General features: G+C 37.1%; 1 pseudogene; it reads left to right on the top strand.

Moving 5' to 3' along the window:
* The window catches only part of LOC132491637 (LLGL scribble cell polarity complex component 2-like), a 39,601-nt pseudogene extending 33,292 nt beyond the window's left edge, over nucleotides 1-6,309 (top strand).
* The last annotated feature ends 6,133 nt before the right edge of the window (nucleotides 6,310-12,442 follow it).

Raw genomic sequence — 12,442 nt, forward strand, 5'->3', positions numbered from 1 at the left:
GTTTAGATAACTCAGTTGGTGAACATGTTGAGGTCCTGGGAGGTGGTGTGCCTGGAGAGGGCATGGAAGCTTTATGCAGCACCTCAACAAATACTCCTCATTCACCACCACCACCTGCCAGTACCTTTCCCTATGCATCTCTTCCATTTGTCTATTCCTGAGTTGTATCCTTTATAATATACTGGCAAACATATTTGTCAGTTGTGTAGCCCAGTGCCAAATTGATATACAAAATGTGGTATCATTCAGCCCTAAAAAGTAACAAAGTACTGATACATGCTACAATGTGGCTGAACCTAGAAACTGTTATGCCAAGCAGAAGAAATCAGACACAGAAGGCCACATATTGTGTGATTCTTTTTATATGAAATGTTCAGAATAGGCAATTCCATAGAGACAGGAAGTAAATTAGTGGTTTCCAGGGGCTAGGGGAAGAGTGAAATGAGGAACAGCTGCTAAGTATGGGGATTATTTTGTGGGTGATGAAAATACTCTGGAGTTGGATTGTGATAATGGTATCACAGCTCTGAATATACTATAAACTACTGAATTGTACACTTTATTAGTGTGAACTTTATGGTATGTGAATTGTAATACAATAAAGCTGTTATTAAAAACAAAGAAATAGGGGGCTTCCCTGGTGGCGCAGTGGTTGAGAGTCCGCCTGTCGATGCAGGGGACACGGGTTCGTGCCCCGGTCTGGGAAGATCCCACATGCCACGGAGCGGCTGGGCCGGTGAGCCATGGCCGCTGAGCCTGTGCATCTGAAGCCTGTGCTCCGCCAACGGGAGAGGCCACAACAGTGAGAGGCCCTCGTACCACAAAAAAACAAAAAAACAAAAACAAAGAAATAACCCACAAAGACAGCACTGTCCCTCAAAAAAAATCCCAAAACTTTTCAGTGACTTTCATGCCTATATATGTCTCTTTACCTCATCTACTGCTACTCTTCCACTGGATCATTTTGCTTTAGCCACACCAGCCTCCTGGCCATTCTTCAAACATGCCAGGCCCTCCGCAACTTTGGGTCTTAGAACTGTCATTTCTACCTGGACTCCTCTTCCCCCAAAACTAATTCTCTCATCATCACGTGTCATTTTCTTATGGTGACTGTTCTATTCAATGTTGCTTACAACCTGCACACTCCTCTGCTGATCCTTCTTACCTACACTAGTTTTTCTTTTTCCCTAATACCTCCACTTTCCCAAAAACCTTATGGATTTAATCCTGGTTATGCCACTGTTAACTGTGTGTGACTTGGGCAAGTTACCTAACATTCTTGAGCCTTAGTTTCCTCATCTACATAATGGGGAATTTAATAGTATCTGCCTCACGGATGTGTTGTGAGAATCAAAATATTTAATACTTGTTAAATGAATAACATACTGTCTGGCACATGGAAAGTGTAGAATGAATGTTAGCTATCGTTATGCTTATCACATAGTATTTTTATGCTTGTCATAGATCCTTCTCCCCCTTGTAAGGGGGAAGGTGACTGATCAGTTACTCACAAATATAGAAGAAGCCATTTATATTGCTGATGTTGAGGAATAACGGGGATGTCCAAAGTTCAGAGAGAGTGCAAGAGAATGAAAATAATCCACAGTAGAATTAACTTTATGTTATAATGGAGTACTCTATTATGGTTTGCTATTAAGTACAAAACTTGGGAATTCTCAGGTTTGTTTTAAAAGGACAATGTGAAAAATTCTTGTGGTGAAGGAAATGTTGTGTTTTGACTGTATTAATGTTAATATACTGGCTATGATATTGTACTATAGTTTTACAAGATGTTACTTTTGGGGGAAACTGGATGGAGGCGTCCCAGTATCTGTCTGTATTATTTCCTAGAATTGCATGTGAATCTGTAAGTCTCTCAAAATAAAAATTTTAATTAAAAAATAATAAAATAGGGTATACTTGGAATATTCTAAAAAGCTGATAAATGTTTTCTTTGGGTGATGAGATTAAAGGAAATACAAATATTTTTTCTTGTGACTAAAATTAAATTAAATTAAATTAAAATTAAAATTAAAAATTTTTCTGCAACACACAGGAATTACTTTTGTAGTAAAAAAAAAGTATCATTTATGAGAAAGGATAGCCCTAAAAATCTAATCAAACCATTTGAAATACATTGATAGCTTTATTTTATTACATACAAACTATTAAGCATTAAGAATATTACGTGACAGCCTTTACAGGTCAGTGCATTAGAACTTTATGTAAATTAAACACTGCTGACCACCATTATGTCTCTCTTGTCTAAATAGCCAAAATCTAGGTTAGTTGACCCCAACATCTGGCATTGTACTTAGATATCACATGCTGTTTCTTCAATAAGCTTTTTCCACTTGACCATTAACCCAGGCACATTCCTTCATAGAATCACATAGCCTTAATTAGTGGAAAATACCTGTGATTTAACATTTGTTTCAATTGCTGGGTTCAGTTTTCAGTTGCCAGGCTATTCTTCTGATTTACAGAATTACTGCCAAGCAATCTTTGACAGGAAAAGAGATGACTCAACTTCTTTTTTTCTTCTCAAAAAGAATTCACTTTTTAAATCATAGGGCATAGTTCAGTGTATATTCTGGTAATTCTTTCCACTGATTTATGACTTCTATTGCTGATGATTACAAATCTGCTAGTATACTGATGAGTGTTCGTTTGTAGGTAATCTTTTATCTTTAGTTGTTTTTAAGAATTTTCTGCATTTTCAACAGTATTTGTCTAGGTATGAATTTAATTTCTCCATCTTGCAACTTATTTTGTTTCCTGAATCTAAATATTTATATTTCTCTGTAATTTTGGTAAACATTTCAGTCTTTGTATTTTTCTCAAACATTGCCTGTCAGTCCTCTAGTCTCTCATTTTCTCTGTTCTTCCCACCTGGCACTTCTGTTAGATTTTATGTTAGTCTTCCCTTACTCTATGTCTCTTAACATCTCTTGCATATGCATTCTCTTGCTCTCTCTTACTCTTTCGCTCTCTGTCTCTTTCTCTCTCTCATTTTGGGTAATTTCTTCATGTCTATTATACAGTTGACCAAATCTCTCTCTTCAGTTGTGTTCACCTGCTGTTTAACCCTTCCAATGAATTTTATTTTTAATGACTATATTTTTATATCTTTCATTTCTATAATTCTACTTTGTTTTCGAAAGTATATTTAAAAACACTTCTTTATTTTTATTTTTAAATTATCATACAGCAAAATTGATTTTTTTTGTGGGTGCACAGTGCCATGAATTCAAACACCTATACAGATTCATGTATCCACAACCACAATCAGGATACAGAACAGTTCCATCACTCCAAAAACTCCCTTTATAGTTACACCCTCGCCTTACCTCTAACCCATGGCAACCCACTGATCTGTTTTCCATCACCACAGTCTTTTTATTTTCTGCCCAATCACTGTTGGTTATATAACTCTTTTTGGTATTCAAAGTCCCTTATGCTATTAGACCTACATAATTAATTTCTTTACAATATAGCTCCAGAAAAAATTTCTCTCTATATATATGTTAGCATATTTTCCATTAAGCTCAAAATTACTTGTGTAATAGGATTTATGTAATTAAGTTCTCCATTATCTCACATTCTTAGGAATATAATCTGGCTCTCTATCTTTGCTGACATTTCTTTATGGAAGATTGTTCCCTTTTGAGTTTTGTATTTTGGAAAATGAGTTCATTTTAAGTGGGGCTTTATCCATAAAAATCCTATGTAGCCTGGGCTTTAGGTGAGTCCTTCCAAAGAATTTTGCTTCTGTTTCTTTTTATTTATTTATTTTATTAAAAAAATTTTTTTTGGCCATGCTGCATGGCTTGTGGGATCCTAGTTCCCCAACCAGGAATCAAACCCATGCTCCCTGCAGTGGAAGTGTGGGAGTCCCAACCACTGGGCCGCCAGGGAATTCCCAACTTCTGTCTGTTTCTATCAGGCCTCACAAAAATATTACCAGTCTGTTAATTTCTTGACTTGGAGTGCCCAGTCCATGCAACTAAAATAAATACCAAACCAACCTGAAGGCAGACTTTCTCACAAGATGTTTCTCCTGACCCAAAGCCACTTATGGTAGCAAATGGCACAATCTTATGCATTTTCATGTCCCCCTGCAATATTTTCTCCTGGCCATTGGTTTATAGCTCTTTAAGAGATCCAATTCTGTGTGGGAATTTTGATTCCAATGTCTTGCTTTCTTGGTCTCAAAGTTCTTATCTCTGTCAGTGAGTGGCTATTACAACCCAAATCTTGATTCCTGATATCAGAAGCTCCCCTTCCCATCCTATTACTGCTTTTTGTTTTCTGCTCCCTCTTGTTTGGGGGCCCTTGGAAATTCACTTTATTGACATCTCGCCTATACACTTAACAGAGTGCTATATTTGTCAGCATTTCTAACTTTCTGTGGTAAAAGATTTTCACATCTTTTAGTCTTCCATATTCTTGGAAGAGAGAGAGAGAGAGAGAGTGTGTGTGTGTGTGTGTGTTGTGATTAGGAATACTAACAGAAAATTAGGGGAAAAAATATCACCAGCCGAAACCAATACCTTTTTTGAAGGTATGTTGACTTTAATTTATTGGCTTCTATTAACTAAGAAATAATAAGTAGATCAAAATCTCGTAATGTTAGCTCTAAGCAGTTTTCCATTTTTCACAGTAAAATGACAACCTCTGAATAGTTAACCCCAGTGTTTTTCTAAATGGGTTGAGAAAATTATATGTTGAAAATCTGGTATTAAAAATAAATCCTTATTAATCAGCAATATCAACCAAAACAATCTCATGCATTATCAGATAACTCTCTTTCTGCCCTGAATTTTTTTCTCTGCTTCAATCTTGCTATGATGTTTAATGTATATTTTTTTCTTTTTAGTGAGTCAGGATTGTTTGTTCATGATGTTCAACAGTTACCGAGGCCTGTCTGTATTGCTGGTAAAAGTGACTCACATACAGCGCTTGGGTTTGTTAAGCAAGAGTAGTAGAGAAGCGGTTTTGATGAAGGTATGGAGAGAAGCCCAGACTGCCCCTAGGACAGGCAGCATCTCTGTGAGCAGCTGAAAAGGGCTTTCTTCTCCCAGCGACTCGGATTCATATTTTCCATCTCTTCCCTTTCCAGGAGCATTTCCTTCTAATTCTACATATTATGTTATCAGTAGAGAACATTTTAGATACTGGTTAAGCACTGGACCTGGAGATTTCTGAGGGGTAGTCTTAGGTTACATGCTTCATGCTAATTTGTCCATATAATCCAAGGATCATCATCCTGCAGCAAGCCTAAGCATGCCTCACCCATCCTCACTGGCAGCCATACTCTAAATAATATACTGTCCCTGTATCCACCTTTTGAAATAGCCTGCAATTGAAGTCATCTAGCAAAGCAGGCTCCACTCAGTGCCACAGAGAGAAGCAGGCAATTATGGAATCTTCCTTGTCATTTGCAGTCACCACTCAGGAAGAAGACAACAGAGCTCACTTTGTCTTTTGAGATGGTTGTGCATGTAGTTGAATTAATCTTCTCCCCAGTAGCTTTTTTATTATTTCAGTTTTCAATTCTTCATATGCACCTCTGTCACTTTTGAAATTTATCTTTTGGTGGGAATTTCAGTTTCTATTCAGATAGTGGCTAATTTCATTTTAAAGTAAACAAATGTTTATTACATGTTGATATTTCTGCTCTTAACCTAATCATTTGCTTTTATAACGGACGGATTCAGTTTTATTAAGAGCCCTTTGAGATAATAAGAAGGATTTGCTAATCTAGCCACTCCTTCAGGCATTCCGGGTTCTACTCTTGGATCAAGTTAAATTGATCCAGTAAAACTACATACATGGATGTATTAAGAGCCTCTACTGAAAACAGTAAATAAATGCAGGATTATAATACATCATTTGATTGAGAAGTGTTAGGTCAGTAAGTCAATATGGAACAAGGAACAAGTTGCTATCTTAGTTAAGCCCCTCCCAGGATGGACTTCATTTACTATAGAGCAAACTCAGAAGACAGTTATGGTTATTTTCAGGAAATTTATCATCTGCTTTGGCTGCCCAGCAGCAGAACCACTTTTTATGTTTGTGGAATTCCTAACCCCAAAATTATTTGGTTCGTATGGTAGGGTATACTATAGGAGCTAAAAGTGTCAGATAATTACTTTCCCTTCCTCTTTTGCAGCTGGGGCACAGATATGTGACCTCGGCTCTACCAATCAGATGCTGCCAGATGCACTGCACAGCTGCACTAGTAGCTGGAAGTGGCAGTATCCAGTGACACTGAAGGGAGCGATTTTATCTCCACATCAATTCTGAAACATGCTTCCATGTATTTTTTGTTTTGTGGCTTGGTTTTGAGCCTGCATATAAGTCCCTTATAGTAGATTCTGTGAGCTATCCCACTGTCTGTTTAGTGACTTAGCTGGAGATGGCATCTGTTTCTTACATGTAAGAATCCAGACTGACAGTGATTTCTTATACACTTTACTTAAGGATATTGTGAACTCAACATGTTGCCTCATTTCTAGTAATGAGCACTGTAACACTTGTCATACTTTTGTTTTTATTATTCCTGGCAGCTAGGAATCTCAGAATCAAATTTGGAACTTGACTATAGTACAGAGAGTAACTCAACTCTTACAGTTAGTACAATTGACTCATTTTCCTTTGCTTCCAACCCACCCTCCGCAGTTTTTCAAATTAATTCAGTTTGTATTGTGGTGTCATTGGTTGTAAGCAGCCTACCAGAAAACTCCACAGGTCTTTTCGGGCCCACGTGGGTTCCGCAAATGCTCATTTCTTCCTGGTGGCAGGCCTCTATGTCCTGGTCTTCTTTCCTTCCCCTTGTAACTGTAATAACCCTTCTTTTCCCCCTTCACACAGGTGGCAAAGGAGGATGGTGTAGTCTCTCCAGCCCCTCACTCTCTTCTCCCTGGCTCCTAGTAAAAGCTCATTTAAGGATTTCATAGTTAATAATGATAGAAAAAATTATAGCAAAATATGAACATCCAAGATTCTAAAATCTGGCAATTTTGTGTGATGTATGATTCTTTCTGAGATGGTTAGTAAAAGTGCTATTAGGACTCTGCCTCCCTTTTAATTTTCAAGCTTCACTAAACGCCCTCCTACTCTATTAAACTTAAAATTGTTTTGTTATGAAATCATGCAAAAAATTTTTAAAGCTCAACTCTGTCCATTATTTTTATTTTTATTTTATTTTATTTATTTTTTATTTTTTTATTTTTTGCTTTATAACAAATTTAATCAGTTATACATATACATATGTTCCCATATCCCCTCCCTTTTGCGTCTCCCTCCCACCCTCCCTATCCCACCCCTCCAGGCGGTCACAAAGCACCGAGCTGATCTCCCTGTGCTATGCGGCTGCTTCCCACTAGCTATCTACCTTACGTTTGGTAGTGTATATATGTCCATGCCGCTCTTTCACTTTGTCACAGCTTACCCTTCCCCCTCCCCATATCCTCAAGTGCATTCTCTAGTAGGTCTGTGTCTTTATTCCTGTCTTACCCCTATGTTCTTCATGACATTTTTTTTCTTAAATTCCATATATATGTGTCAGCATACAGTATTTGTCTTTCTCTTTCTGACTTACTTCACTCTGTATGACAGACTCTAGGTCCATCCACCTCATTACAAATAGCTCAATTTCATTTCTTTTTATGGCTGAGTAATATTCCATTGTATATATGTGCCACATCTTCTTTACCCATTCATCCGATGATGGACACTTAGGTTGTTTCCATCTCCGGGCTATTGTAAATAGGGCTGCTATGAACATTTTGGTACATGTCTCTTTTTGAATTATGGTTTTCTCAGGGTATATGCCCAGTAGTGGGATTGCTGGGTCATATGGTAGTTCTATTTGTAGTTTTTTAAGGAACCTCCACACCGTTCTCCATAGTGGCTGTACCAATTCACATTCCCACCAGCAGTGCAAGAGTGTTCCCTTTTTTCCACACCCTCTCCAGCATTTATTTTTTCTAGATTTTTTGATGATGGCCATTCTGACTGGTGTGAGATGATATCTCATTGTAGTTTTGATTTGCATTTCTCTAATGAGTAAAGATGTTGAGCATCCTTTCATGTGTTTGTTGGCAGTCTGTATATCTTCTGTGGAGAAATGTCTATTTAGGTCTTCTGCCCATTTTTGGATTGGGTTGTTTGTTTTTTTGTTATTGAGCTGCATGAGCTGCTTATAAATTTTGGAGATTAATCCTTTGTCAGTTGCTTCATTGGCAAATATTTTCTCCCATTCTGAGGGTTGTCTTTTGGTCTTGTTTATGGTTTCCTTTGCTGTGCAAAAGCTTTTAAGTTTCATTAGGTCCCATGTGTTTATTTTTGTCTTTATTTCCATTTCTCTAGGAGGTGGGTCCAAAAGGATCTTGCTGTGATTTATGTCATAGAGTGTTCTGCCTATGTTTTCCTCTAAGAGTTTGATAGTGTCTGGCCTTACATTTAGGTCTTTAATCCATTTTGAGCCTATTTTTGTGTATGGTGTTAGGGAGTGATCTAATCTCATACTTTTACATGTCCCTATCCAGTTTTCCCAGCACCACTTATTGAAGAGGCTGTCCTTTCTCCACTGTACATTCCTGCCTCCTTTATCAAAGATAAGGTGACCATATGTCCGTGGGTTTAACTCTGGGCTTTCTCTCCTGTTCCATTGATCTATATTTCTGATTTTGTGCCAGTACCATACTTTCTTGATTACTGTAGCTTTGTAGTATAGTCTGAAGTCAGGGAGCCTGATTCCTCCAGCTCCGTTTTTCGTTCTCAAGATTGCTTTGGCTATTCGGGGTCTTTTGTGTTTCCATACAAATTGTGAAATTTTTTGCTCTAGTTCTGTGAAAAATGCCACAGGTAGTTTGATAGGGATTGCATTGAATCTGTAGATTGCTTTGGGTAGTAGAGTCATTTTCACAATGTTGATTCTTCCAATCCAAGAACATGGTACATCTCTCCATCTATTTGTATCATCTTTAATTTCTTTCATCAGTGTCTTATAATTTTCTGCATACAGATCTTTTGTCTCCTTAGGTAGGTTTATTCCTAGGTATTTTATTCTTTTTGTTGCAATGGTAAATGGGAGTGTTTCCTTGATTTCACTTTCAGATTTTTCATCATTAGTATATAGGAATGCCAGAGATTTCTGTGCATTAATTTTGTATCCTGCAACTTTACCAAATTCATTGATTAGCTCTAGTAGTTTTCTGGTAGCATCTTTAGGATTCTCTATGTATAGTATCATGTCATCTGCAAACAGTGACAGCTTTACTTCTTCTTTTCCGATTTGGATTCCTTTTATTTCCTTTTCTTCTCTGATTGCTGTGGCTAAAACTTCCAAAACTATGTTGAATAAGAGTGGTGAGAGTGGGCAACCTTGTCTTGTTCCTGATCTTAGTGGAAATGGTTTCAGTTTTTCACCATTGAGGACGATGCTGGCTGTGGGTTTGTCATATATGGCCTTTATTATGTTGAGGAAAGTGCCCTCTATGCCTACTTTCTGCAGGGTTTTTATCATAAATGGGTGTTGAATTTTGTCGAAAGCTTTCTCTGCATCTATTGAGATGATCATATGGTTTTTCTCCTTCAATTTGTTAATATGGTGTATCACGTTGATTGATTTGCGTATATTGAAGAATCCTTGCATTCCTGGAATAAACCCCACTTGATCATGGTGTATGATCTTTTTAATGTGCTGTTGGATTCTGTTTGCTAGTATTTTGTTGAGGATTTTTGCATCTATGTTCATCAGTGATATTGGCCTGTAGTTTTCTTTCTTTGTGACATCCTTGTCTGGTTTTGGTATCAAGGTGATGGTGGCCTCGTAGAATGAGTTTGGGAGTGTTCCTCCCTCTGCTATATTTTGGAAGAGTTTGAGAAGGATAGGTGTTAGCTCTTCTCTAAATGCTTGATAGAATTCACCTGTGAAGCCATCTGGTCCTGGGCTTTTGTTTGTTGGAAGATTTTTTATCACAGTTTCAATTTCAGTGCTTGTGATTGGTCTGTTCATATTTTCTATTTCTTCCTGATTCAGTCTTGGCAGGTTGTGCATTTCTAAGAATTTGTCCATTTCTTCCAGGTTGTCCATTTTATTGGCATAGAGTTGCTTGTAGTAATCTCTCATGATCTTTTGTATTTCTGCAGTGTCAGTTGTTACTTCTCCTTTTTCATTTCTAATTCTATTGATTTGAGTCTTCTCCCTTTTTTTCTTGATGAGTCTGGCTAATGGTTTATCAATTTTGTTTATCTTCTCAAAGAACCAGCTTTTAGTTTTATTGATGTTTGCTATCGTTTCCTTCTTTTCTTTTTCATTTATTTCTGATCTGATCTTTATGATTTCTTTCCTTCTGCTAACTTTGGGATGTTTTTGTTCTTCTTTCTCTAATTGCTTTAGGTGCAAGGTTAGGTTGTTTATTCGAGATGTTTCCTGTTTCTTAAGGTGGGATTGTATTGCTATAAACTTCCCTCTTAGAACTGCTTTTGCTGCATCCCATAGGTTTTGGGTCGTCGTGTCTCCATTGTCATTTGTTTCTAGGTATTTTTTAATTTCCTCTTTGATTTTTTCAGTGATCACTTTGTTATTAAGTAGTGTATTGTTTAGCCTCCATGTGTTTGTATTTTTTACAGCTCTTTTCCTGTAGTTGATATCTAGTCTCATAGCATTGTGGTCGGAAAAGATACTTGATACAATTTCAATTTTCTTAAATTTACCAAGGCTTGATTTGTGGCCCAAGATATGATCTATCCTGGAGAATGCTCCATGAGCACTTGAGAAAAATGTGTATTCTGTTGTTTTTGGATGGAATGTCCTATAAATATCAATTAAGTCCACCTTGTTTAATGTATCATTTAAAGCTTGTGTTTCCTTATTTATTTTCATTTTGGATGATCTGTCCATTGGTGAAAGTGGGGTGTTAAAGTCCCCTACTATGATTGTGTTACTGTCGATTTCCCCTTTTATGGCTGTTAGTATTTGCCTTATGTATTGAGGTGCTCCTATGTTGGGTGCATAAATATTTACAATTGTTATATCTTCTTCTTGGATTGATCCCTTGATCATTATGTAGTGTCCTTCTTTGTCTCTTGTAATAGTCTTTATTTTAAAGTCTATTTTGTCTGATATGAGAATTGATACTCCAGCTTTCTTTTGGTTTCCATTTGCATGGAATATCTTTTTCCATCCCCTTACTTTCAGTCTGTATGTGTCTCTAGGTCTGAAGTGGGTCTCTTGTAGACAGCATATATATGGGTCTTGTTTTTGTATCCATTCAGTCAATCTTTGTCTTTTGGTGGGAGCATTAAATCCATTTACATTTAAGGTAATTATCGATATGTATGTTCTTATTCCCATTTTCTTAATTGTTTTGGGTTCGTTATTGTAGGTCTTTTCCTTCTGTTGTGTTTCTTGCCTAGAGAAGTTCCTTTAGCATTTGTTGTAAAGCTGGTTTGGTGGTGCTGAATTCTCTCAGCTTTTGCTTGTCTGTAAACGTTTTAATTTCTCCATCAAATCTGAATGAGATCCTTGCTGGGTAGAGTAATCTTGGTTGCAGGTTTTTCTCCTTCATCACTTTAATTATGTCCTGCCACTCCCTTCTGGCTTGTAGAGTTTCTGCTGAGAGATCAGCTGTTAACCTGATGGGGATTCCCTTGTGTGTTATTTGTTGTTTTTGCCTTGCTGCTTTTAATATGATTTCTTTGTGTTTAATTTTTGACAGTTTGATTAATATGTGTCTTGGTGTATTTCTCCTTGGATTTATTCTGTATGGGACTCTCTGTGCCTCTTGGACTTGATTAACTATTTCCTTTCCCATATTAGGGAAGTTTTCAACTATAATCTCTTCAAATATTTTCTCAGTCCCTTTCTTTTTCTCTTCTTCTTCTGGAACCCCTATAATTCGAATGTTGGTGCGTTTAATGTTGTCCCAGAGGTCTCTGAGACTGTCCTCTGTTCTTTTCATTCTTTTTTCTTTATTTTGCTGTGCAGCAGTTATTTCCACTATTTTATCTTCCACCTCACTTATCCGTTGTTCTGCCTCAGTTATTCTGCTATTGATCCCATCTAGAGTATTTTTTATTTCATTTATTGTGTTTTTAATTGATGCTTGATTCATCTTTAGTTCTTCTAGGTCCTTGTTAACTGTTTCTTGCATTTTGTCTATTCTATTTCCAAGATTTTGGATCTGGGAAATAGAATCTTGGATCATCTTTACCATCATTATTCTGAATTCTTTTTCAGGTAGACTGCCTATTACCTCTTCATTTGTTAGGTCTGGTGGGTTTTTATCTTGCTCCTTCTCCTGCTGTGTGTTTTTCTGTCTTCTCATTTTGCTTATCTTACTGTGTTTGGGGTCTCCTTTTTGCAGGCTGCAGGTTCGTAGTTCCCGTTGTTTTTGGTGTCTGTCCCCAGTGGCTAAGGTTGGTTTAG

Source organism: Mesoplodon densirostris, chromosome 6 (genome assembly GCF_025265405.1).
Source record: "Mesoplodon densirostris isolate mMesDen1 chromosome 6, mMesDen1 primary haplotype, whole genome shotgun sequence".
Lineage (NCBI taxonomy): Eukaryota > Metazoa > Chordata > Mammalia > Artiodactyla > Ziphiidae > Mesoplodon > Mesoplodon densirostris.